This window comes from Pongo abelii, chromosome 13, assembly GCF_028885655.2.
Source record: "Pongo abelii isolate AG06213 chromosome 13, NHGRI_mPonAbe1-v2.0_pri, whole genome shotgun sequence".
NCBI lineage: Eukaryota > Metazoa > Chordata > Mammalia > Primates > Hominidae > Pongo > Pongo abelii.
In genome coordinates, this window is record NC_071998.2 from 57,949,335 (window position 1) to 57,972,884 (window position 23,550).

At 43.7% G+C, this 23,550-nt stretch overlaps 1 long non-coding RNA gene across 1 annotated transcript; it reads left to right on the forward strand.

The window, feature by feature from the left end:
- Positions 1–22,697, forward strand: LOC129047860 (uncharacterized). The gene is made up of 3 exons (XR_008509702.2): positions 1–123; positions 2,377–2,494; positions 22,432–22,697. It is a non-coding gene; the product is annotated as an uncharacterized LOC129047860 (long non-coding RNA).
- Positions 22,698–23,550: the final 853 nt, after the last annotated feature.

Here is a 23,550-nt window from a genome sequence, read left to right on the forward strand (position 1 = left end):
AGCGGTAACTGATAACTCTCACTGGGGGAGGGGATGGAGGTGGGGAAATGGGGCTGGAGAGCGGGGTGGGGAAGGGAAAAGAAGGGAAGGGAGGAAGGAAGAAGACGGGGAGCATGGTGAGACGTGGGCCATGGGCCAGTAGTGTGGGAGGTGGGGGTGGAGGATGAGAATATCTTTGCACCTGGAGAGTACTATAATATTTAAATTAGGCGTGTCAGATACGTAAATATTGCATGAGACATATACTTTTAAAAAGTATCCCTTGTTTACCTAAAATTCAAATTTAGCTGGGTGTTCTGTATTTTTATTGCTAAATCTGGCAGTCCTACTTTTAAGGGTCCTTGGATACACTATTTCCCCCAAGGATTCATAGAAATAGAAAAAAGGCCTGATGCGGTGGCTCACGCCTGTAATCCCAGCACTTTGGGAGGCCAAGGCGGGCAGATCACTTGAGGTCAGGAGTTCGAGACCAGCCTGGCCAACATGGTGAAACCCCGTCTCTACTAAACATACAAAAATTATCCAGGCGTGGTGGCACCGGCCTGTAGCCCCAGCTACTCGGGAGGCTGAGGCAGGAGAATCGCTTGAATTGGAAGGCAGAAGCTCCAGTGAGCCAAGATCACGCCACTGCACTCCAGCTCTGGGCCACAGAGTGAGACTCTGCCAAAAAAAAAAAAAAAAAAAAAAGAAAGAAAAGCCTGGGCAACTTAGCATGCAAGAACCATCTCTACCAAAAAAAAAAAAAAAAAAAAAATGCTGGGCACGGGCATGGTGGTACATGACTATAGTCCAGAGGCGAGAGGATCGCTTGAGCCCTGGAGGTCCAGGCTGCAGTGAGCTATGATTGAGCTACTGCACTCCAGCGTGGGCGACAGAGCGAGACCCTGTCTCTAACATAAACAAACAACAATTGAAAAGCAGTAGGAAAAAAGATCCTTTATACCTGTAGTCTACAAGCTGCAGGCACTTCCGCCAAATCCACCTACCTTCTGTGTTTGTATGGGCTGCAGCAAAAAAATGAGTTTTACTTTTTTTTTTTTGAGGCACGGTCTTGCTTATTGCCCAGGCTGGAATGCAGTGGTGTGATCACGGCTAACAGCAGCCTCAGCCTCCTAGGCTCAAACAATCCTCCCACTTCAGCCTCCTGAGTACCCTGGTACTAGAAGAGCATCCTACCACACTCGGCAAATTTTTTTTTTTTTTTTGGTAGAGACGGTGCCTAGCTATGTTGCCCAGGCTGGTATAGAACTCCTGGGCTCAAATGATCCTCCTGCATTGGCCTCACAGTGCTGGAATCACAAGGTGTGATCTATTGTGTCCCGCCGAGTTTTACTTTTTTTTTTTGTTTGAGGCAGGGTCTCACTCTGTCGCCCAGGCCGGAGTGCAGTGGCACAATCATGGCTCACTGCAGCCCCTGCCTCCTGGGTTCAAGCGATTCTCCCACCTCATCCTCCTCAGACTACAGGCTTGCGCCACCACACCCAGCTAATTTTTGTGTTTTTTGGTAGAGAAGGGGCTTCACCGTGTTGGCCAGGCTGGCCTCGAGTTTTACATTTTTAATGGGTGAATGAAAGTCAAAAGTAAACTATTTTGTGACACATGAAAATGGTATGAAATTCAAATTTCAGGGTCCATTTATAAAATATTATTGAAACGCAGCCACACTCATCCCATTCCTGTACTGTTGAGCTACTTTGAAGATACATGGACAGTCAGTGTTCAATAGTTGCAACAGGGACCAGATGACCCACAAATCCTAAAGTATTACCAGGTCCTTTACAAAACAGTGCATGACTCCTGCTGTAAACTTTCCTTTTGCTTTTTTTTAGACCCCCAGTATGATTTTTTAAATGAAGATAAGTCAAAAGGGTCTAACATTTGGAGGTGTGTCCAAAGTCTTATAAATGGCAGTCATGGTCTAAAATGGTCATCCTGTCCTTGCCCCTCAGACAGTCCCCCTTTCCCAGGCCCCTGCTAGCTTAGCCGATGAACAGGACATAGACCCTGCCATTGCAGATCTCATGATTACCAGGAAAGGTGGCCGTGTAAGTTAAATAGGACAATGGCACTTTGAGGAGGGAGCAGCTAATTTCACCTGGGAAAATGGGGAGAGTTATGCAGAGAGTCCAGCCTTACCAGGCAGACAGGGAAGACAAGAAACCTAGTCAGCCAAGCAGGCAGGTGCATGATATATTGCAGAAATGGAGACGTGTTATGTTTGGCTGAACTTGAGGGAGAGGGGTGGTAGGTGGGGAAGGAATGACTAAAGATAATAGCAATCATTAACAAAATCCACATATTGCTTTCTATGTGCCTAACACTATTACAAGTGCTTTGTGTATTCATTTTTATTTTTATTTTATTTTTTTGAGATAGAGTCTTGCTCTGTTGCTCAGGCAGGAATGCAATGGTGCCATCACAACTCACTGCAGCCTCAACCTCCCAGGCTCAAGTGATCCTCCCACCTCAGCCTCCTGAGTAGCTGGGTCTATAGGTATGTGCCACCACGCCTGACTAATTTTTTTTTTTTTCTGTAGAGACAGAGTCTCCCTATGTTGCCCAGGCTGGTCTTGAACCCTGATTCAAATGATTCTCCTGCCCTGGCCTCCCAAAGTGCTGGGATTAGGGGCATGAGCCACTGTACCAGGCCTGTATATTAATTTATTTACTTATGTGGCCTGTATATTAATTTATTTAGTTATCACAATAGCCATTGACAGAAGTCATGTCATTATCCCCACTTTAGACTTGTGGAATCTGAGGTGTACAGAGGTTGACTGATTTGCCCAATCTGAAAAAAGGGGAAGAGCAGTCGGACCCAGGTTCACTGTTTTTTTTTTGTTTTTTTTTTAAGAAACTGTCTTGTTCTATTGTCCAAGCTTGAGTGCAGTGGTGTGCATGTGCCACCATGCGTGGGTAATTTTCTTTCAATTTTCTATTTTTTTTAGAGACAGGGGAGTATTGCTAGGTTGCCCAGGCTGGTCTAGAACTCCTGGCCTCAAGCAATCCTCCCACCTCTGCCCTCCCAAATGTGAACCTAGGACAGGTTCACACTTTCAACCGCATCCTAGCAAGTTCCCATTGCTTATCTCTTGTTCCTCAGATGGTGGCAGTGGGAACAAGTGGGTAGTGGGAAGGGAGAAGTGGGATATTTCTTAGGTCCTGGGATGATCTTAGACAATTGTGTGAACGGTGACAACAGCTGAGTGTGGGTGACCTACACTGAGCACTCTTGAAGCCACAGCAAATGAAACAAAGGGGCAGGTAAGTAATTGTTAAGTGTGGTGCAGACCAGTTCTAAATGCTATAGAAAAATCAGGAGAGAAGTGCAAGATTTCTGTTCATAGAGGAGTTATGACTGGTGTCAAAAGAACTGTCTTTTGGATACAGGAAACAAGGGGCTGTAATTAGCTGGGTGTGGTGGTGCACACCTGTAATCCCAGCTACAGGGAGGCTGAAGGGGAAGATCACTTGAGCCCAGGAGTTTGAGGTTATAGTGAGCTATGATTGTGCCACTGTACTCCAGCCTGGGTGTCAGAGTGAGCCCCTCTCTCAAAACAAAACAACAATAGGTGTGACGCCTACGAAAGTCTTTCCCATCTTTTCTATTTGGCTTTGTTCCTATCTCTATCCCCAGCACCCAGACCAAAACCTGTTATCCCTAAGGGGCTCATTAAATTTATTTATTTATTTATTTATTTATTTATTTATTTGTTTTTTAGACAGAGTCTTGCTCTGTCACCCAGGCCAGAGCTCAGTGGCACAATCTCGGCTCACTGCAACCTCTGCCTCCTGGTTCAAGCGATTCTCCTGCCTCAGCCTCCTGAGTAGCTGGGATTACAGGCACGCACCACCATGCTCAGCTAATTTTTGTATTTTTAGTAGAGATAGGGTTTTACCATGTTGGCCAGGCTGGTCTTGAACTCCTGACCTCAGATGATCTGTCTGCCTTGGCCTCCGAAAGTGTTGGGATTACAGGCGTGAGCCACTGCACCTGGCTGGTTTTACATTTTCTGAGATTTCTTGCAGAGTTACTGTGTGTATACACAAGTAAAAACATACATATGTGTGTTACTTTCTACTTCCCCTCCACATTTTTTATACACATGGTGGCATAGTATGCATACTGCTCTGTATGTGGCTTTTGTTCCCTGTGTATATCAAGATTATTCCCTATCAGTCCAGAAGGATCTTTTTCAACCTATTTGACCGCTGAATCCACTGCATGGATGTGCCACACTTTATCCAGTCCTTTACATTGGTCATGTAGGTCTTGTTCTTCCTTGGCTCTTGGAAACAGTATTGCAATGAGGAATGTAAGGATGATGAATGAGGAGATTTTGGGCTAGGGAAGTATAATGATTTAAAATCATCACTCTTTTTGACTAACCAGAAGTCCCCGCCACTCATGGGTGTGAAACCACCCACTGTCAGAATCTGATAGCCCAAAAAGTGGCCCAGTCTAATGAAAGAAAGACAGTGGGCTTTGGGGCCAGACAAACTTGAATTCCCACCCTTGTTCTACTCCTTATGACTTGAATTCCCTTGGAAAACCTATCAAAGTTCTTTTCAGATTTTCTCATCTAAATAGGGGATGGTAGTGCTCCTAGACTATGAAGATTAAATTAAATAAGACAATGAATATTAATAGATTGCTTAGGTACATGGTACATAGAAGGGAATTTATTCCTGCCATCATCTCATTGTGCTGTTGTGTCGTAGCCCTCAGAATTCTCTTTCTCATTCTTCTCTTTCTCATTCTTCTCTTTCTTATTCTTCTCTTTCTTATTCTTCTCTCTGTCCCTTTATTCCACTTACCTTGACAAGAGCAATTGAATAATCTGGAGGGCTATGGCATGGATAAAACTTGAAGACATTACGCTAAGTGGAAAAAGCCAGTCACAAAGACCCACATATTATATGAGTCCACTAATATAAAATGTGCAGAAAAGGCAAATCTATAGATTGATGGTTTCCTAGGGTTAGGGGTTAAGGGAAAATGGGAAGTGACCACTAATGAGTACAGGGTTTCTTTTTGAGGTGATGAGAGTGTTTGAAAATTGACATGGTTGCATAACACTCAATATACTAAAACTCATTGAATTGTACATTTTGAATGGGTAAATTTTAAGACATGTGAATTAAAACTCAGTAAAGTGCTAGGCCAGGTGCGGTGGGTCACGCCTGTAATCCCAGCACTTTGGGAGGCCAAGGCAGGCAGATCACGAGGTAAGGAGATCGAGACCATCCTGGCTAACAAGGTGAAACCCCGTCTCTACTAAAAATACAAAAAATTAGCTGGGCATGGTGGCGGGCGCCTGTAGTGCCAGCTACTCAGGAGCCTGAGGCAGGAGAATAGTGTGAACCCGGGAGGCAGAGCTTGCAGTGAGTCGAGATTGCACCACTGCACTCCAGCCTGGGCGACAGAGCCAGACTCCGTCTAAAACAAACAAACAAACAAAAACCAACAACTCAGTAAAGTGCCTTTAAAAAGTGCTCCAGACCAGGTGCAGTGGTTCACACCTATAATCCCAGCACTTTGGGAGGCCAAGACAGGAGGATCTCTTGAACCTAGGAGTTCAAGACCAGTCTGTGCAACATAGGAAGACCCCATCTCTACAAAAAGTTTAAAAATTAGCTGGCATGGTGGCACACGCCTGTAGTCCCAAGTACCTGGGGGCTGAGGTGGGAGGATTGCTTGAGCCCCAGAGGTCGAGGCTGCAGTGAGCCGTGATCATGCCACTGCACTCTAGCCTGGGCAACATAGCAAGATCTTGTCTCAAAAAACTAAAACAAAAACAAAAACTCCAGCAGGAAGGTAGAGGAGAAAGAAAGGAGAGGATTCTGGAGCAGCAGAGAGATAAGACTGCACACAAGGTACAGGTCTCAGACAGCACTGGGCACCAGAGGGCCTAAACTTTAGTCCTGGCTCTGCCTCCAGCTGACTGTGACCTTGGAAAAGCTCTTTCACCTCTCTGTACTTTGTTCGCCTCATTTAAAAATGAAATAAAATGATGACCTAGGGTCTCTTTCCTGACTAAAAGTCTACAATTTGCCCCCTGCCTCAGGCTGGGGGAGGAGAGGCGAAGGGAAGCCAGAGATAGGAGAGCAGAGATCCTTGCAGGGCGTTTCCCTCCTTTCTGCCCTGCTTGCACCCTGCCCTCCCCTTGAACCCTAGGCCTTTGTTCAGCTTCCCCCAACCCTGAAAGTCATGCATGCAGGGGAGAGTATGAGGGTTGGGTCAGGTGCGGGTCATGAGGAGGCTGGGACAGGAGGCACACTGTCCAATACCATTCTATTTTCTAGTAGAGATTATAGACCTTGGGAAGGAAGCAACTTGGGAAAATGAATGAAGAACCAAGGCAAATGTTCCAGGCAGAGAGGTGTTTTTTCCATCTACTTATAATGTTAACTTTTCCATCATTAGGGTCAAGTAGCCTCCTTTATTTATTTATTTATTTATTTATTTATTTATTTATTTTTACTTTTTTAAAAAAATTTTGAGACAGGTGTGCTCCACCACACCCAGCTAGTTTTTGTATTTTTAGTGGAGACAGGGTTTTGCCATGTTGCCTAGGCTGGTCTTGAACCCCTCAGCTCAAGCAGCCTACCTGCCTCAGCCTCCCAAAGTGTTGGGATTACAGGCATGAGCCACTGCATCCGACCAGTAGCATCCTTTAATATATGGTAGTGGGCTGTACTCAATTACATATGTGCCTTTCAATTTTTTATTGTAGTAAAATATACATAAAATGTTCAATTTTAAACTTTTTTAAAAGGTACAGCTCAGTGGCATTAAATACATTCATGTGGTTGCACAACCATCACCACCATCCATCTGTTTTTACATTTTTATAATGAAGTATAAGGCCAGGAGCAGTGGCTCACACCTGTAATCCCAGGACTTTGGGAGGCCAAGGCAGGCGGATCACCTGAGGTCAGGAGCTCAAGACCAGCCTGGCCAACATGGTGAAAGCCCGTCTCTACTAAAAATACAAAATTAGCTGGGTGAGGTAGCATACACCTGCAACCCCAGCTACTCAGGAGGCTGAGGCACGAGAATCGCTTGAACCCAGGAGGTGGAGATTGTACCACTGTACTCTAGCCTGGGTGACAAAACGAGACTCCATCTCAAAAAAAAAAAAAGAAGTATAATACACATAAAGTGCAAGAATCTTAAGTGTTCACCCGTCAGTTTTTACATTTGTATGTATCCATATAACTGCCACTCAGATTATGATACTGACTATTTACAGCACACCAGAAGTCTTCCGCTTACTCCTTCTCATCAATTATGCTTTTTGTTTTTGCTAAATTTAAGTCTTTGCTCGAAGAAAAAACAAAAAACAAACGTGGTTCTTTTGCAAGCAACTTAAGTGGCTTTGCAAATTGCATAGTTAGTATCTCAATGTTTCATTCCCAAAGGTTCAGGTCCCAGTGTACTCTGGCAGGAAGGCACTGTGCTAGCACAGTGAACACATTGCTCTGCAGAGAATCTGCTCTCCTCCAGTCGGATGGAATCCCCGTGTTGCACAACCCAGGGCCAGTTTCCAGATTAAAGAATTCTGAATGTGCTCTAATTCTCACTGCAGATGGGACAATGGTAACAATCCTTTTGCTAAACAAAATGCAGAAGATACATTCTACTCCCTGCCAGGTAATCTACTGGGTAAGGCATCTACACTTATGCTCCATCAGGGACTTCAAAATATTTGCTGGTTCTGTAGCTGGATTAGAAATGACATTTTAGCCCACTTTATCATTCTGTAACAGAAGCTGAAAGCTATAGAAGGTTAGCATTAGCCTGTGATTTATTTTTCTTTTTAGTATTTAAATTTGGGCTGGTTGTGGGTGAAGGAGGAAGCATAGGAGTTAAGAGTATAATTCATCAGACTAAGAAAGAAACCAATAGGAAACTGGGGAAAATAGATAATAAAGGACACTTGAAGAAGGAAAAATTGGAAAAGGATCATATAAATCCCAGAGAGGGAGAGGTTACACAGCTCTATTCAGGAAATCCAGAAGCAGACAAAAACAAACACTACCCCACAACTGCCCCCGATCTTCAACTCTACCTTTTCTGCCTGCAAATTGGCTCTTGGCATTTCTTACCTTTTCCTGAAGCCCTGCGAAAGCCGGTGTGCTTTATTCACCACAAGTGAAAAAAGAGCCGAACACAAGTGCCTGGCACATGGCAAACAGTCAAGAACCAGGAAGCCATGGATAGAGGAACCAGTTGAAAGGCCCCCTCGTAACTGGAGAAAAGGGCCAACGCAAGGAGGACAGGAGGCAAGGAAGAAGGGTCACTAGGGAGACAGTCACCTATTCAGAGTGAAACGTAATAGTGCTGGCACTTCCAAGCGTAGGTACCTAGAAAGGGGGAAATAAGCCTTAGAGTTTTTTTATTTTTTTATTTTTTGTAAGAGAAATAAACACTTGGAATGGGACAGAATTAGCCAGAGGTTATGAGGGAAAAGCCTTTTCATTAACTCTAGCAAAATAGAATCTATGAAAATTAAAGAAAAGGAAAGCAAGGAGTATATTTTTGTTTGTTTATATATATATATATGTATATATATATATATTTTTTTTTGGAGACGGAGTCTCGCTCTGTCGCCCAGGCTAGAGTGCAGTGGCGCCATCTCGGCTGGCTGCAACCCCCGCCTCCCGGGTTCAAGCAGTTATCTGCCTCAGCCTCCCGAGTAGCTGGGATTACGGGCACCCGCCACCACACCCAGCTAATTTTTTGTAGAGACAGGGTTTCACCATCTTGGCCAGGCTGGTCTTGAACTCCTGACCTCGTGATCCATCTGCCTCGGCCTCCCAAAGTGCTGGGATTACAGGCATCAGCCACCGCGTTCAGCCTATTTATATATATATTTTTTGAGATGGAGTCTCGCTCTGTCGCCCAGGCTGGAGTGCAGTGGCATGATCTCCGCTTGCTGCAACTTCCGCCTCCCAGGTTCAAGTGATTCTCCTGACTCAGGCTGCTGAGTAGCTGGGATTATAGGCGACCGGCACCACGCCTGGCTAATTTTTGTATTTTTTAGAAAAGACGAGGTTTCACCATGTTGGCCAGGCTAGGTTGGTCTTGAACTCCTGATCTCAAGTGATCTGCCCTGTCTTGGCCTCCCAAAGTGCTGGGATTACAGGTGTGAACCACCACACCCGGCCTAGGAAGGTGACTTTTTCTTTTTCTCTCACTCTGTTGCCCAGGCTGGAGTGCAGTGGTGCGATCTTGGCTCACTGCAACCTCCACCTCCCAGGTTCAAGCGATTCTCCTGCCTCAGCCTCTCAAGTAGCTGAGACTACCGGCACGAGCTACGATACCCAGCTAATTTTTTTGCATTTTTAAGTAGAGACAGGGTTTCACCATGTTGGCCAGGCTGGTCTCAAACTTCTGACCTCAAGTGATCCACCCACCTCGGCCTCCTAAAGTGCTGGGATTATACGCGTGAGCCACCACACCTGGCCCGGCAGATAATTTTCAAAGTGAATTTTATGGACTTTCCGGCAACAACAAAATTCATGTAATGGTATTTTCCTCAAAATAAATTCTGATATTTCGAATTTATTGAGCTTTCCTGTGTAACTTAATCCTTAATGATAATTTGGGAGCGTGGTCTATGGCTATTTTAAAAGACTGTGTTATCTCTGGTAGGTTCAAAATTTTATTTATACACAGATACATAAAGTCAGGCTCATTTTGTTTTCAAATGCTCCACATTCTTACTTTATGCCCACTTGATTTGTTGATTTCTGAGGAAAGTGTGAACACAGAGCTGTTCATTTCCTCTCTTGAATTAATTGGGGTTTTCCCTGTATAGTTTGAAGTTCTGTTGTTGGGGCATAAAGACTCATGATTATTACATTTTCTCAGTAGATTATACTTGTTATGGAGGATGAAATGTCTTTTCTTGTCACTTTTAATGATTTTTTTTCTTGAATTTCATTTTGTCTGGATCAGTAGTTTTTATACTTGGTTTTCTTTTTCTCATCTTTTACATGTGGTTTTTTCATTTGTATTTTACAATGCAGATTGAATCAACATAAAAAATGCAAAACTTTAAATTTTGCATTAATTCTTAAAAACCTAGACAAAAATTCATAGGCTAACAGAACAGACTTTTTTTTTTTTTTTTTTTTTTTTTTTGAGATGGAGTCTCACTCTGTCACCCAGGCTGGAGTGCAATGGCGTGATCTTGGCTCACTGCAGCCTCCGCCTCCCAGGTTCATGCGATTTTCCTGCCTCAGCCTCCCAAGCAGCTGGGACTACAGGCATGCGCCACCACACCCAGCTAATTTTTGTATTTTTAGTAGAGACAGGGTTTTACCATATTGGCCAGGCTGGTCTCAAACTCCTGACCTCGTGATCCACCTGCCTCAGCCTCCCAAAGTGCTGGGATTACAGGTGTGAGCCACCGCGCCTGGCCTTTTTTCTTTTTGAAGAGACAGGGTCTCGCTGTGTCGCAAGCTGGAGTGTAGTGGTACAGTCATAACTCACTGTAACCTCAACGTCCCAGGGTCCAGGGATCCTCCCACTTCAGTCTCCTGAGTAACTGGGACTACAGCTGCACACCACCATGCCTAGCTAATTTCTAAATTTTTGTGTAGAGATAGGGTCTCACTGTGTTGCCCAGGCTTGTCTCAAACTCTTGGCCTCAAGCAGTCCACCTACCTTGGCCTCCTACAGTGCTGAGATTATAGGTGTGAGCCACCATACCCAGCCTAAAAATAACTTTTGTTAAGTATAATTATAAATCATAAAATTCACCTGATTCAAGTGTAGAATTGGATGATTGTTAGTAAATGTACAAGTTGTGCAAACATCTCTGTAGTCACAGTCTTAGAACATTTCATCACTCCAGTGAGATTCCTCTTATCCATCTACAGTTATTGGCTATCCTTCCTACCAGCCCAAGGTAGCTACTAATCTACTTTCTCTCTCCAAGATTTGTCTTTCTTGGACATTTCATGAAAATGAAATGATACAATATAGAGATTTTGGAACTGGCCTTCTTTTACCTAATATAATGATTTTGTGGTTCATCCATACTGATATGGAATACCACATTTTGTGTATTTATTAACCAGTTGATGGACATTTGCATTGTTTCCATGTTTGTGGTGTGATGAATGAAGCTGCTATAAGTCTTTGTAAAGGCCTATGTTTTCATTTCTCTTGGATAGATACCTAGGATTGGAATTGCTAGGTTATAGGGTAATTTTATATTTAACGTTTTAAGAAAGTGCTAAATTGTTTTCCAAAGTGGCTACACTGGCTGGGCATGTTGGATCACACCTGTAATCCTAGCACTTTGGGAGGCTGAGGTGGGCAGATCACCTGAGGTCAGCAGTTCGAGACCAGCCTGGCCAACGTGGTGAAACCCTGTCTCTACTAAAAATACAAAAATTAGCTGGGCATGGTGGCAGGCGCCTGTAATCTCAGCTACTCGGGAGGCTGAGGCAGGAGAATCGCTTGAACCCAGGAGGCGGAGATTGCAGTAAACTGAGATGCCGCCATTGCACTCCAGCCTGGGTGACAAGAGCGAAATTCCGTCTAAAAACAAAAAAACAAAAAAAAACAAAGTGGCTACACCATTTTACATTCCCACCAGCAATGTATGAGGGGTCTAGTTTTTCTACATCCTCCACAACACTTACTATTGTCTGTATTTTTTATTATAGTGATCCTAGTGGGTGTAAAGTATATCTCATTGTGCTTTTAATTTGTGTTTCCCTAAGGCTAATTAATGATGCTAAGCATCTTTTATGTGCTTATTAATTATTCCTATACCTTCTTTAGTAATCTATTCAAATTATTTGCTATCTTAATATGAGATCGTTTGTCTTCTTCTTACTGAGTTTAAGAGTTCTTATTCTAGGCCAGAATGGCTTATGCCTGTGATCCCAGCACTTTGGGAGGCTGAGGCAAGAGGATTGCTTGAGCCCAGGAGTTTCAAGACCAGCCTGGGCAACATAGTGAGATCCCATCTCTACTAAAAATAAAAATTAGCCAGGTGTGGTGGAACACACTTGTGGTCCCAGCTACTCAGGAAGCTGAGGCAGGAGGACCGCTTGAGCCCGGGAGGTCAAAGCTGCAGTCAGCCATGATCACACCACTGCACTCCAGCCTAGGTAACAGAGCGAGACCCTCTCTCAAAAGAAAAAGAAAAAGAAGAAATGAGCCAGGCACAGTGGCTCACACCTGTAATCCCAGCCCTTTGGGAGGCCGAGGCTGGTGGATCACTTGAAGTCAGGAGTTCGAGATCAGCCTGACCAATGTGGTGAAACCCCATCTCTACTAAAAATACAAAAAATTAGCTGGGCGTGGTGGTATGTGTCTGTAATCTCAGCTACTAGGGAGGCTAAGGCAGGAGAATTGCTTGAACCCGGGAGGCGGAGGTTGCAGTCAGCTGAGATCGTGCCGCCGTACTCCAGCCTGGGCAACAGAGTAAGACTCTATCTCAAAAAAAGAAGAATAGAAAATGAAAAGACAAGCCACAGACTGGGAGAAAATATTCACAAGTCATGTATCTGATAAGGGTCTTATGTCCATAACTCTGTCTTTTTTTTTTTTTTTGAGAGAGTCTCACTCTATCACCTAGGCTGGAGTGCAGTGGCATGATCATGGCTCACTGCTGCTTTTACCTCCCAGGCTCAAGTGATCCTTCTGCCTCAGCCTCCTGAGTAGCTGGGACTACAGGTGCGTGCCACCTGCCTGGATAATTTTTTAAAAAATTTTTGTAGAGATAAGATCTTGCTCTGTTGTCCAGGCTGATCTTGAACTCCTGGGCTCAGGCAATCCTCCTGTCTTGGCCTCCCAAAGTGCTGAGATTATAGGCATGAGCCACTGTGCTGGGACCCTTGGCCTCTTTTTATTTTCTTAATGGTTTCTTTGGAAGTGTAAAAGTTTTGAATTTTGATCAAGTCTAATTTATCCATTATTTTCTATTATGTCTAGTGTTTTTGAATGTTCTAGCTAAGAACTCTGCCTAACCCAAAGGAAGACCTGGTTTTGCTGAATATACAGTTGGAGAGGAAAGGATAAGTTGATTGCTTTAGGAGTTTTTTTTTTTTTTTTGAGACAGGGTCTTTGTCACCCTGGCTGGAGTACAGTGCTGTGATTACAGCTCACTGCAGCCTCAAACTCCTTGGCTTAAGGAATCCTCCTGTCTTAGCCTCTTGAGTAGCTAGGACTATAGGTGCACAGCACCATGCCCAGTTAATTATTTTTATTTTTATTAGAGTCTCACTGTGTTGCCCAGTCTGGTCTTAAATTTCTGGCCTCAAGTGATCCTCCCTCCTTGGCCTCCCAGAGCACTGGGATTATAGGCATGAGCTACCATGCCCAGCATGGCCCTAGGAGGTGACATTTCTATGTGTTGTTGGTTTAGAACTAGCTTTCTGAATGCTTTTTGAGGTAATATTTGAATGCATATCTCATGAAAAATAATTTAAATCTGGTAATCAGTTTATAATGAGAATAAGAATGGCTAATATTTATTAAACTGGCACTTGGCTGAGCTCTTTAAATGAACACATCTCACTTAATCATGATACACAACCTCTGGAGTAAGCACTGTTATTATCACTGTGTTAAAGATGGGGGAACTGAGGACTGAGAGGATAAGTAAAGGGATGAAGTAAGGGTTGTAACCCAGGCAGTCGGAAACGATAGTGCAAGTATGCTCGATCGTGATGATATACTCACTCCATGGTGGGTAATACTTAAATTTCTGGCTCCAGAATTCTGTGAGCCTCATCTGAATGCACGAGTATAAGCCTCCTGATTCTCAGCTACTCGCTGGGAGCTAGCTGTGGGATCAACAAGTCTTAAGTGATTTTTGGGTCTTGCTTGTATAAAAGTTTTTTCTTTTTCTTTCTTTTTTTTTCTGAGGCAGTGTTGCTCTGTCACCCAGGCTGGTGTGCAGTGGCACAATCTCGTCTCACTGCAACCTCCGCCTCCCTGGTTCAAGCGATTCTCCTGTCTCAGCCTCCCAAGTAGCTAGGATTACCGGCACCCACCACCACACCTGGCTAATTTTTTCTATTTTTAGTAGAGATGGGGTTTCGCCATGTTGGCCAGGCTGGTCTCGAACTCCTGACCTCAGCTGATCTATCCGCCTTGACCTCCCAAAGTGCTGGGATTATAGGCCTGAGCCACCGCACCCTGCCAAAAGTTTTTTTCATAGCTCTGTAGGGTACCTACAATTTCTACCTTTGATAGTTATATGTTTTGGGATGAAGCATTAGTACTGTAAAATCCTTGATGAAAAATTCATCTTAACATAACATTCCTTTTCTTTCTTTCTTTTTTTTTTTTTTTTTTTTGAGATAGAATATCACTCTGTTGCCCAGGCTGGAGTGCAGTGGCGCAATCTCAGCTCACTGCAACCTTCGCCTTCTGGGTTCAAGCGATTCTTGTGGCTTAGCCTCAGGCTCCCTGGTTGCTGGGATTGCAGGCGTGTGCCACCATGCCCAGCTAATTTTTGTATTTTTAGTAGAGATAGGGTTTTACCATGTTGACCAGGCTGGTCTTGAACTCCTGACCTCAAGTGATCCACTCACCTTGGCCTCCCAAAGTGCTAAGATTACAGGTGTGAGCCATCACGCCAGGCCCATAGCGTTTCATTGAATGTGAATCTAGGCCTACTCTTTCTGAATGATTTTGAATTATTATCCAACTCCAAGATGGTTGGAATCATGTTTTCTTTTTGCATGCATTTTAAAATGTGGGCTTCTGGGCTCATGGTCTGTGAAGCTTTATTTGTGAGAAAGGCAATCTAGGTTGAGGGTATGGTCCTCCAGAAAAATTTTGCATTTCCTTCTGCCAGCTACTCCTAAGGGTGTTAACAGCCCATAACCACTTCTTGACATTAATAATATCTCAGCCCTCACAGGTAGTTTAACTTCCAGCCCTAAAACTCTGTGAAGATAGATTTGTGGTTACAAATTCTCATGGAAGATGTCTTCCCCATATCTTGTCCCATGCATCCAAAGCCAAGGCCTAGGCAGACAAGGTCCCTCATCATCTTTCTTGGCCAATGGGTATGATTTTCTAGTCCACTCTTTCATTCAGGATGTATCCCTTTGAAAGCCCCAGGTTTGTGTTGGTTATCAATTCAAACTCATTTTTAGGAGAAGCCAAAGGCCTTGTCTCCTGGCCCTGTGAGGCCCTTAAAACCCAAGTCCCTTCATCACTAAAACAGGTGCAATCCACACTTAGGGTATCCAAAGTGTCCATTCTCTTACCTTCAGTTTTTTAGCTGCTTCTTTGTGTTTGACCTCTAGGGATTTCCTTCATTTCTTGTGAGATCAACCATGTATTTATAGGATATTTACAATATTTTATTCATAATGTATAGGTCTTTTGTTTTGGGGAGTTGTTCAAAGTATCTACCTTGCTGTTTTGTTGGAAATGGAAATCTGCCAAAAACCACATTTTTATGTCTTTACATTTTCTTCAATACCCAACACTGTATTGTATACAGATTGATTGCTTAATCATAAATAATGATTAAATGAATATCCATGCTATTCCCAAGCGATAACATATTATTCCATGAAAATATATTTGATTATCATATTTTCATTTTGCACTGACACCAGATTCATTCCCTTAACAGATACAGCACATCTAAGATACGGGATCTTTAGTGGAAAATAGGGAAGAAATGAAAGACAAGGGCAAGATTCAAAAGTCAGGCCCAGGCAGGTCCTTGGTAGGTTAGGGAAAGGGACAGGTTTGTCAGGCAGCAGGTCACTGTGATTTCATTAAAGGGACGGGCTTCTGGGAACCCAGTCCCAACTTTTGCAAATTATTATATGGAGGGAAATTTCTTGAGTATCACTTTTCCATTTATAAAGTCTCTAGAAGTTTGATAAGAAAATGTGGCAATGTGTGAACAGAGGTTAAGCTTGCTTTCCTCAATTTTCTTCCTTTTTTGTTTTTTTTTAAAAAAGGGTCCCTTTGGAAAAATTAGGAAGAGAAAAGAAACTCCATATTTTCTCTTCAAATGTGTGGGTGGTGAGATTTAGAAGGGGCAGACATATTTACTAACTCTTAGTAAAAATATTTGTTGAACACCCACTGAGTGCCAAGCCGTGTGCTGGACACAGGGCTATAGCTGGGAACATGGAATAAGGGCCTGGCTCTATGGTACTTCCATTCCATTTTACAGATAATCACAGAAAGAGATGTATACGTACAGATTATGAAGCGTGTTAGGAATGCAAGTCCATTAAAGAGTGTGGTGAAAGACTATAACCTGGGGTTGGTAGGGAAGGGAAATCAAGGAGCATCAAGAGAGGCTTTTCAGAGGAAGCAGCTCTATGCAGAGATCAGAAGGATGGGCCCGTGTTAGTCAGGCCAATAGCATGCAGAAGAACAAACGGTGGAAGGAACAGCCTGTGTGCAGTTTCTCATTAGTCATAAACTTATGCAGAAAATACTGAAGCTTTTGCTTCATTATAATATTACCTGCCATGCGGTGGCATGTGGCGGCTCACTGATTGTTTTCCTTGAGCTGGGCAGCCCGGCATCATCATCTCCACTTTCAGGATGAAGGTAGCAAGGCTCTGAGGTGCCTGGCTACCTGCCCAGGTCACATATTTTAAAGAGTCATAAGGCTGGGCACAGTGCCTCATGCCTGTGATCCCAGCACTTTGGGAGGCTGAGTCGGGCAGATCACTTGAGGCCAGGAGTTGGAAACCAGCCTGGCCAACATGGTGAAATCCAGTCTCTAATAAAATACAAAAACTAGCCGGGTGTGGTGGTGTGCACCTGTAGTCCCAGCTACTTCTACTTGGGAGACTGAGGCAGGAGAATTGCTTGAACCTGGGAAGTGGAGGTTGCAGTGAGCCGAGATCGCTCCACTGCACTCCAGCCTCAGCAGCAGTGCAAGACTCTGTCTAAAAAAAAAAAAAAAAAGAGTCATGGAGCTGGAGGTTGTGCTCTGGTTGTTTAAGTAGCTTGTGTTTAAAGGGAAACTTTGAAAGGCCCCCAGAAACAGCAGCCTGGCAGCAGCCTGCTGCTTATTGGATGCCCAACAGAAATGACTAGCAGTCTCTCGAAATAAATGGCATTTTGAATAGGACAGAGGCTCAGGAGGAAGAGGTCCTAGAGGTAGATTTAACTGCAAGTCATCATCATAAATATAACTGGTTTCATCAGAGCTGTAATAAGGTTCTTGTGGGTGGCGTGTGCTGGTTTTGCTGTCAGAAATTGAGTAATGCAGTGTTAGTGCTACAGCTATTGACAACAAAACAAATTTCTATGGAAATTACTTTTAATATTGAGTTACTACAACTTAATGGCCACAATTTTTTTAAAGACTGGCTAAATCAAAGAACACTAACTCCTCTCATCGTTCATAAAATTAAAGGTGAAACAGCAAACAGAGTTGAAAAACCTACCTAGTCAATGAAAAACACTGCACCGTACCTTTCCCTTTATTTTTATGTGTGTATTTATTTGTTTTTGAGAGACAGGGTCTCGCTCTGTTGACCAGGCTGGAGTGCAGTGGTGCAACTGTGGCTCACTGCAGCCTCAACTTCCTAGGCTCAAGTGATCCTCCCATCTAAGCCTCCTGAATAGCTGCAGCTACAAGTGCACACCACCATACCCAGCTAATTAAAAAAAAATTTTTGTAGAGACGTGGTCTCACTACATGCCTAGGCTGATCTCAAACTCCTAGGCTCAAGGAATCCTCTTGCCTCAGCCTCCCAAAGTGCTGGGATTACAGGCGTGAGACACCTTTCCTTTTATTGCTAGAGATAGTTCTAATATTTTCTGCAAAAGGGCCTAAAGCAGTGTTTCTCATGTTTTTTGATATTATTAATTTTTACTGTGTCTTAGCTCAGGCTGCTGTAACAAAACGCCATAGATTGAATAGTTTAAACAATAGACATTTATTTTCTTACAATTTTGGAGACTGGAAATCCAATATGAGGGTCTAGCACAGTGAGATTCAGGTGAGGGACCTCTTCTGGGTTGCAGACTGGTGACTTCTTTATCCTCACCCGGTAGGAAGACAGTGAGAGCTCTCTGGGGTCTCTTTTTTTTTTTTTGAGATGGAGTCTTGCTCTGTCGCCCAGGCTGGAGTGCAGTGGCGCGATCTCGGCTCACTGCAACCTCCGCCTCCCAGGTTCAAGCGATTCTTCTGCCTCAGCCTCCCGAGTAGCTGGGATTACAGGGGTGCACCACCATACCTGGCTAATTTTTGTATTTTTTGGTAGAGACGGGGTTTCAACATCTTGGCCAGGCTGGTCTTGAACTCCTGACCTCGTGATCCACCCGCCTTGGCCTCCCAAAGTGCTGGGATTACAGGTGTGAGCCATCGTGCCCGGCCTCTCTGGGGTCTCTTATAAAAGCACCAATCCCACTCATGAGGATTCCACCCCCCATGACCTAATCACTTTCCAAAGGCCCCACCTCCTAATACCATTACATTTGGGGTTAGGATTTATTTATTTATTTATTTATTTATTTTTGAGACGGAGTTTCACTCTGTCGCCCAGGCTGGAGTGCAGTGGCACAATCTCAGCTCACTGCAACCTCCGCCTCCCGGGTTTAAACGATTCTCCTGCCTCAGCCTCCAGAGTAGCTGGGATTACAGGCTTGCACCACCACGCCCGGCTAATTGTTTGTATTTTTAGTAGAGACAGAGTTTCATCATGTTGGTCAGGTTGGTCTCGAACTCCTGACCTCATGATCCGCCTGCCTCGGCCTCCCAAAGTGCTGGGATTACAGGCGTGAGCCACCACGCCCCGCCGGGATTAGGATTTCAATATATGAATTTTGAGGGAATACAAACATTCGGTCTATAACACACTTTCTAAGGAGAAAATTTATGGTAATTTAATAAATTTAAACTAATTAAAGTTAAACAAATTAAGTTCCATAATAGGAAATTATAACTATATATAATTTAATTTCTCCCTAGTGAGAGAAATATTAAAGAAGAAGATTTTGTCAGGTAGGATTTGACTTTGGAGGGCTACACACCATTGTAATATCTAGGATTTCTTGGCTCCCCAAGAACCAGTTTTAACTTCTGAGAATTCATGGCCTAAAGGAGAAACAAAGAAAACACACACACACAAACACACACACACACACACATTGCAGAGCAGCATTATCTTATAATCTGTAAAGGATTGTACTAAATGGGGCCTAAATGGTCATTGTGATGGTTATTTTGTTTGTTTGCTTTTTTTTTTTTTTGAGACGGAGTCTCTCTCTGTCACCAGGCTGGAGTGCAGTGGCACAATCTCAGCTCACTGCAACCTCTGCTCCCTGGTTCAAGCGATTCTTTTGCCTCAGCCTCCCTAGTAGCTGGGACGACAGGCACAAGCCACCATGTCCAGCTAATTTTTTTGTTATTTTTAGTAGAGACAGGGTTTCACCATGTTGGCCAGGATGGTCACTGCAGTAAGCATTTTGCCTGCATTATTTGTTTAATCCTCAGAACAACCCTATGAAGCATATACTACTGTTGTTCACCTTTTATAAATTAAGAGAGGCTCTGAGAGATTAAGAGCTGTCAGCTTTTAAGTAGCAGAGCTGTGAATCCTACTCATCTCTGTTCGCCACACAGCGCCCAGGCTGCAGCCACTGCAGAGGATAGCATCCTCTGGAAGTGTTCTTAGTATCCATGCGAATTTTGTCCTTGGGGCCATCTCACCTCTCATTCCCCTTCTCTTCCACTCCTGGCCTGCTCCCTTGTTCCTATTACCCAGTATAAAACTTATTCCTCCTGAATCAGGCTTGGAAAGCAATCTGATAAATAGTTATTATTGGCTTGGGATTCCTAGCATTTGCCTTTCAACAAAGGATACCTGTAACTCCCAAAAAGTGGGTGGTGGGATTTGAGCAGGGGGGAGGAATTTCAGCAGGTGGGTAAAGTATTTGGAGGCTATGTGAGTTAGGCTACTGACAGGAGTTGGGTGGTACCCTTAGGTGGGGAATGGAGGAGAATTTAATAAAGAGATAATTTACAGAGGTTTGAGGAAGGTTAAGGGAAACCAACATGGGATAGCAACAGGCTTCCCGGGGATGGCAACACAGGGAGCCATCACCATCCGATACCTGAAGGGACAAGGAATAGCCCTAGGAACCCAAGAAAGGGGCTGAAGCTTTGGAGAACGCCACCTGGCAGAGGCCGTGGCTTCAGCAGAGACCTGCAGCCAACCTCTGGCCACCCAGCAGGGAGAAAACCAGGGAAAGAAGACTCCTTCCTTGCCCTTGTCCTACCCTCCTACTTTTAGGGTACCTCTTATGACCACACGCAAACTAAAGCCAGAGGACAAGGGGCCTGTTGATGCAGTCCATAGAGGCCAGATTTTGGGACACAGAGCAGAGTGGAGAAGAGGGCACAGGGGACCTGGAGGGCAGTGCTACAGCCTAGCATGGTGGCCGTCTGTGACAAGTGAACACAGGGCCAGTTTCATAAATGAAGCACAGAGGATACCTCAGTTTTCATCAAGTGGCTGGGAGCATAGCAACGAAGGACACAGGGAGCTGGACTTCCTGGCTTGAAGACTGCCCTGCCACTTACACATTGGTGGCCTTGGTGAAGTTCCTTAACCCTTCTGTGCCTTGATTTCCTTATCTGTGAAACACGCATGATAATCTCTGCTCATAGGGTTGTGAGGATAGAATTAATTATAGCACTTGAACAAGGTCTGACTGAATTAACACCATCCTTATGACACTCCAGGTACAAAGCAGTTAGGAAGAAGCAATGTGCCCCTAGATACTTACACGCTAAGGGGGAGACACACCAGCCCTCACAACACAAGGTTAGGTGAGCTGTCAACTGAGGAGAAAGACTTGGCCGAAGGAGGGGTTGATCCTGCACCTCAGTGGGTCAGGTAGGGTTTTGCAGAGGAGGAGCCTTGAGCAAGGACTTGCAGAATGAGTTGATTTTCAGATGTGCCCAGTACACATCAATTAACAGTTCTGGAACTTTAAGGAAGGAAGGAAGTTCAGTTGGGTATTAAAAAGACTGGTAGAATTGTGGTTTGTCAGAGGACAAGAAAGAACGCTGGAAATTAGGGCACAACTAAGCAGTGCAACAAGAATCCAGTAGGTGGCATAAATACGCCATTCATATGGAGTTCCACTTGTCGTTTTTTTGTTTTGGTTTTTGTTTGTTTTTTTTTTTTTTGGATTTGGGGATTTTCTTTTTTTCTTCTTCCCTTCCTTAAGCTGCCCATTTCACCAACACTGTTGTTAGCAGTTTTATGTGATCTTTATTTAATGTGATTAGACTTGTCTTTAGATCAAAGCAAACTATTTACAATTGATATAATAACTAAGCACCTCTCCAGAAAGAAGGTTGACTGCTTTGCAAGTATGAGCTCATTGTCTTAGTCCATGTGTGCTGCTGTAACGAAATATCACAGACTGGGTAATTAACAGCTGTGAGCCACTATGCCCGAGGTGCTAAGGCCACCTCTTCATCTCTTTTTTTTGTTGTTGTTGTTGAGATGGAGTTTCACTCTTGTTGCCCAAGCCGGAGTGCAATAGGGAAATCTCAGCTCACTGCAGCCTCTTCCTCCCAGGTTCAAGTGATTCTCCGGCCTCAGCCTCTGGAGTAGCTGAGATTACAGGCACGTGCCACCAGGCCTGGCTAATTTTTTTGTATGTTTAGTAGAAACAGGGTTTCACCATGTTAGCCAGGCTGGTCTCGAACTCCTGTCCTCAGATAATCCGCCCGCCTCAGCCTCCCAAAGTGCTGGGATTACAAGTGTGAGCCACTGTGCCCGGCCTGAGGCCACCTCTTAATACATCATATTGGTGATTAAGTTTGAACACATGAATTTTGCAGGACATTCAGACCATAGTACCATATTTAAAGAAAGGCTGATTCACATTGAGGTGAACCATGTAAACCCAATTTTCATTATATTGTTTTCTAGAAAATAGATTAAAAATTAAAATACTCCCAAGCTTGGCATGGTGGCTCACACCTGTAATCCCAGCTACTTGGGAGGCTGAGGCAGGAGAACTGATTGAGCCCAGGAGGCAGAGGTTGCAGCGAGCCAAGATCACCCCACTGCACTCCAGCCTAGGCAACAGAGAGAGATGCTGTCAAAAAAAAAAAAAAAAAAAAAAAAGGAAGGGAGGGAGGGAAATAATATTATAGAAAGCATATACAAATATTAAGAAAGAGAAAAAAAAATCTTAACTCAAGTATCTTTGTAGAAAATGCTAGCAATTTGAGGTATTACCTTCATTTTTCTTTTTTTAAGAAAATTAAATCACTTATTGATTACACATGATAATAGATGATACAAGCTTCATCCCCATCTATAATTTTATCTGGTAGCATTATTCAATTTAGATACATTGCAAAGAATGTGCTAACAACTATTTTTATAACCACATGATTTTGACTGATCCCTTTTAACGGTGAACTTCAGGTCACAACAGTAACTATCAGATCAACTACACCAAGATTTCTGAAGACAATGGCATCTCCACCCAAGCAGGTTGTAAATAAATTCCGAATAGAACCTGTCATCACCCTGAAGGAATTCTAACTTCACACTGTTGGGGAAATTTACCAAGATGGCTTCAGAATAGACTAACTTTACACAGCACATTTTTCAAAAAGACATTTATTCAGCATCATGATCAGAGTATTACATTTAGCAATCAACAGCATGGGTGCAAAAAAAAAAAAAAAAAAAAAAAAACTACATTAATACCCTTTGTTGGAATGCTCTTCACTTTCCACAGAGCAGAAACTAAAATTACCTGTTATACAATTAGTCACAAATACAGTCCTTGAGTGTTTTGCCCATACACATGAGTATTTGTCTAAAACATGTCTTCTTTGGAGCAGCTATTGCCTTTCTTTTCCTTCGCATATTTTCTTTGTCTTCTCTTTTTTTTTTTTTTTTTTTTTTTTTGGTTTGTTTTGAGATGTTGTCTCAATTTGTTGCCCAGGCTGGAGTACAGTGGCATGATCTTGGCTCACTGCAACCTCTGCCTCCCAGGTTCAAGCAATTCTCCTGCCTCAGCCTCCCGAGTAACTGGGATTACAGGTGCCTGCCACCATGCCCGGCTAATTTTTTGTGTTTTAGTAGAGACAGGGTTTCACCATGTTGGCAGGCTGGTCTCCAACTCCTGACCTCAAGTGATCCACTTGCCTCGGCCTCCCAAAGTGCTGGGATTACAGGCATGAGCCACCGCACCCGGCCACATATTTTCATTTATTCATAGAACAGATAGTAACTGACCAAATGTTATTCTGGGATATGGGGATCTAATAGCAAACAATTGGCAAAGCTCCTGTTATCATAAAGTAAACAAGAAAATTAATGAATGAGCTGAAATAAGGATAATTTCACATTCACCAGAGAAGAAAATTGAACAAGGTGATAAGGAGGCTTGTGTTCTCTTCTTTAGATCGGGCTTTTGGGGAAAGCCTCATGAAGGCATGATGTTGAGCCACGCTTGACTTGAATTGCTAGGAAGGATGTAGCATGTGAAGAGAGGGAGAAGGGCATTCCAGGCAGAGGGAAGAGCTGTGCAGA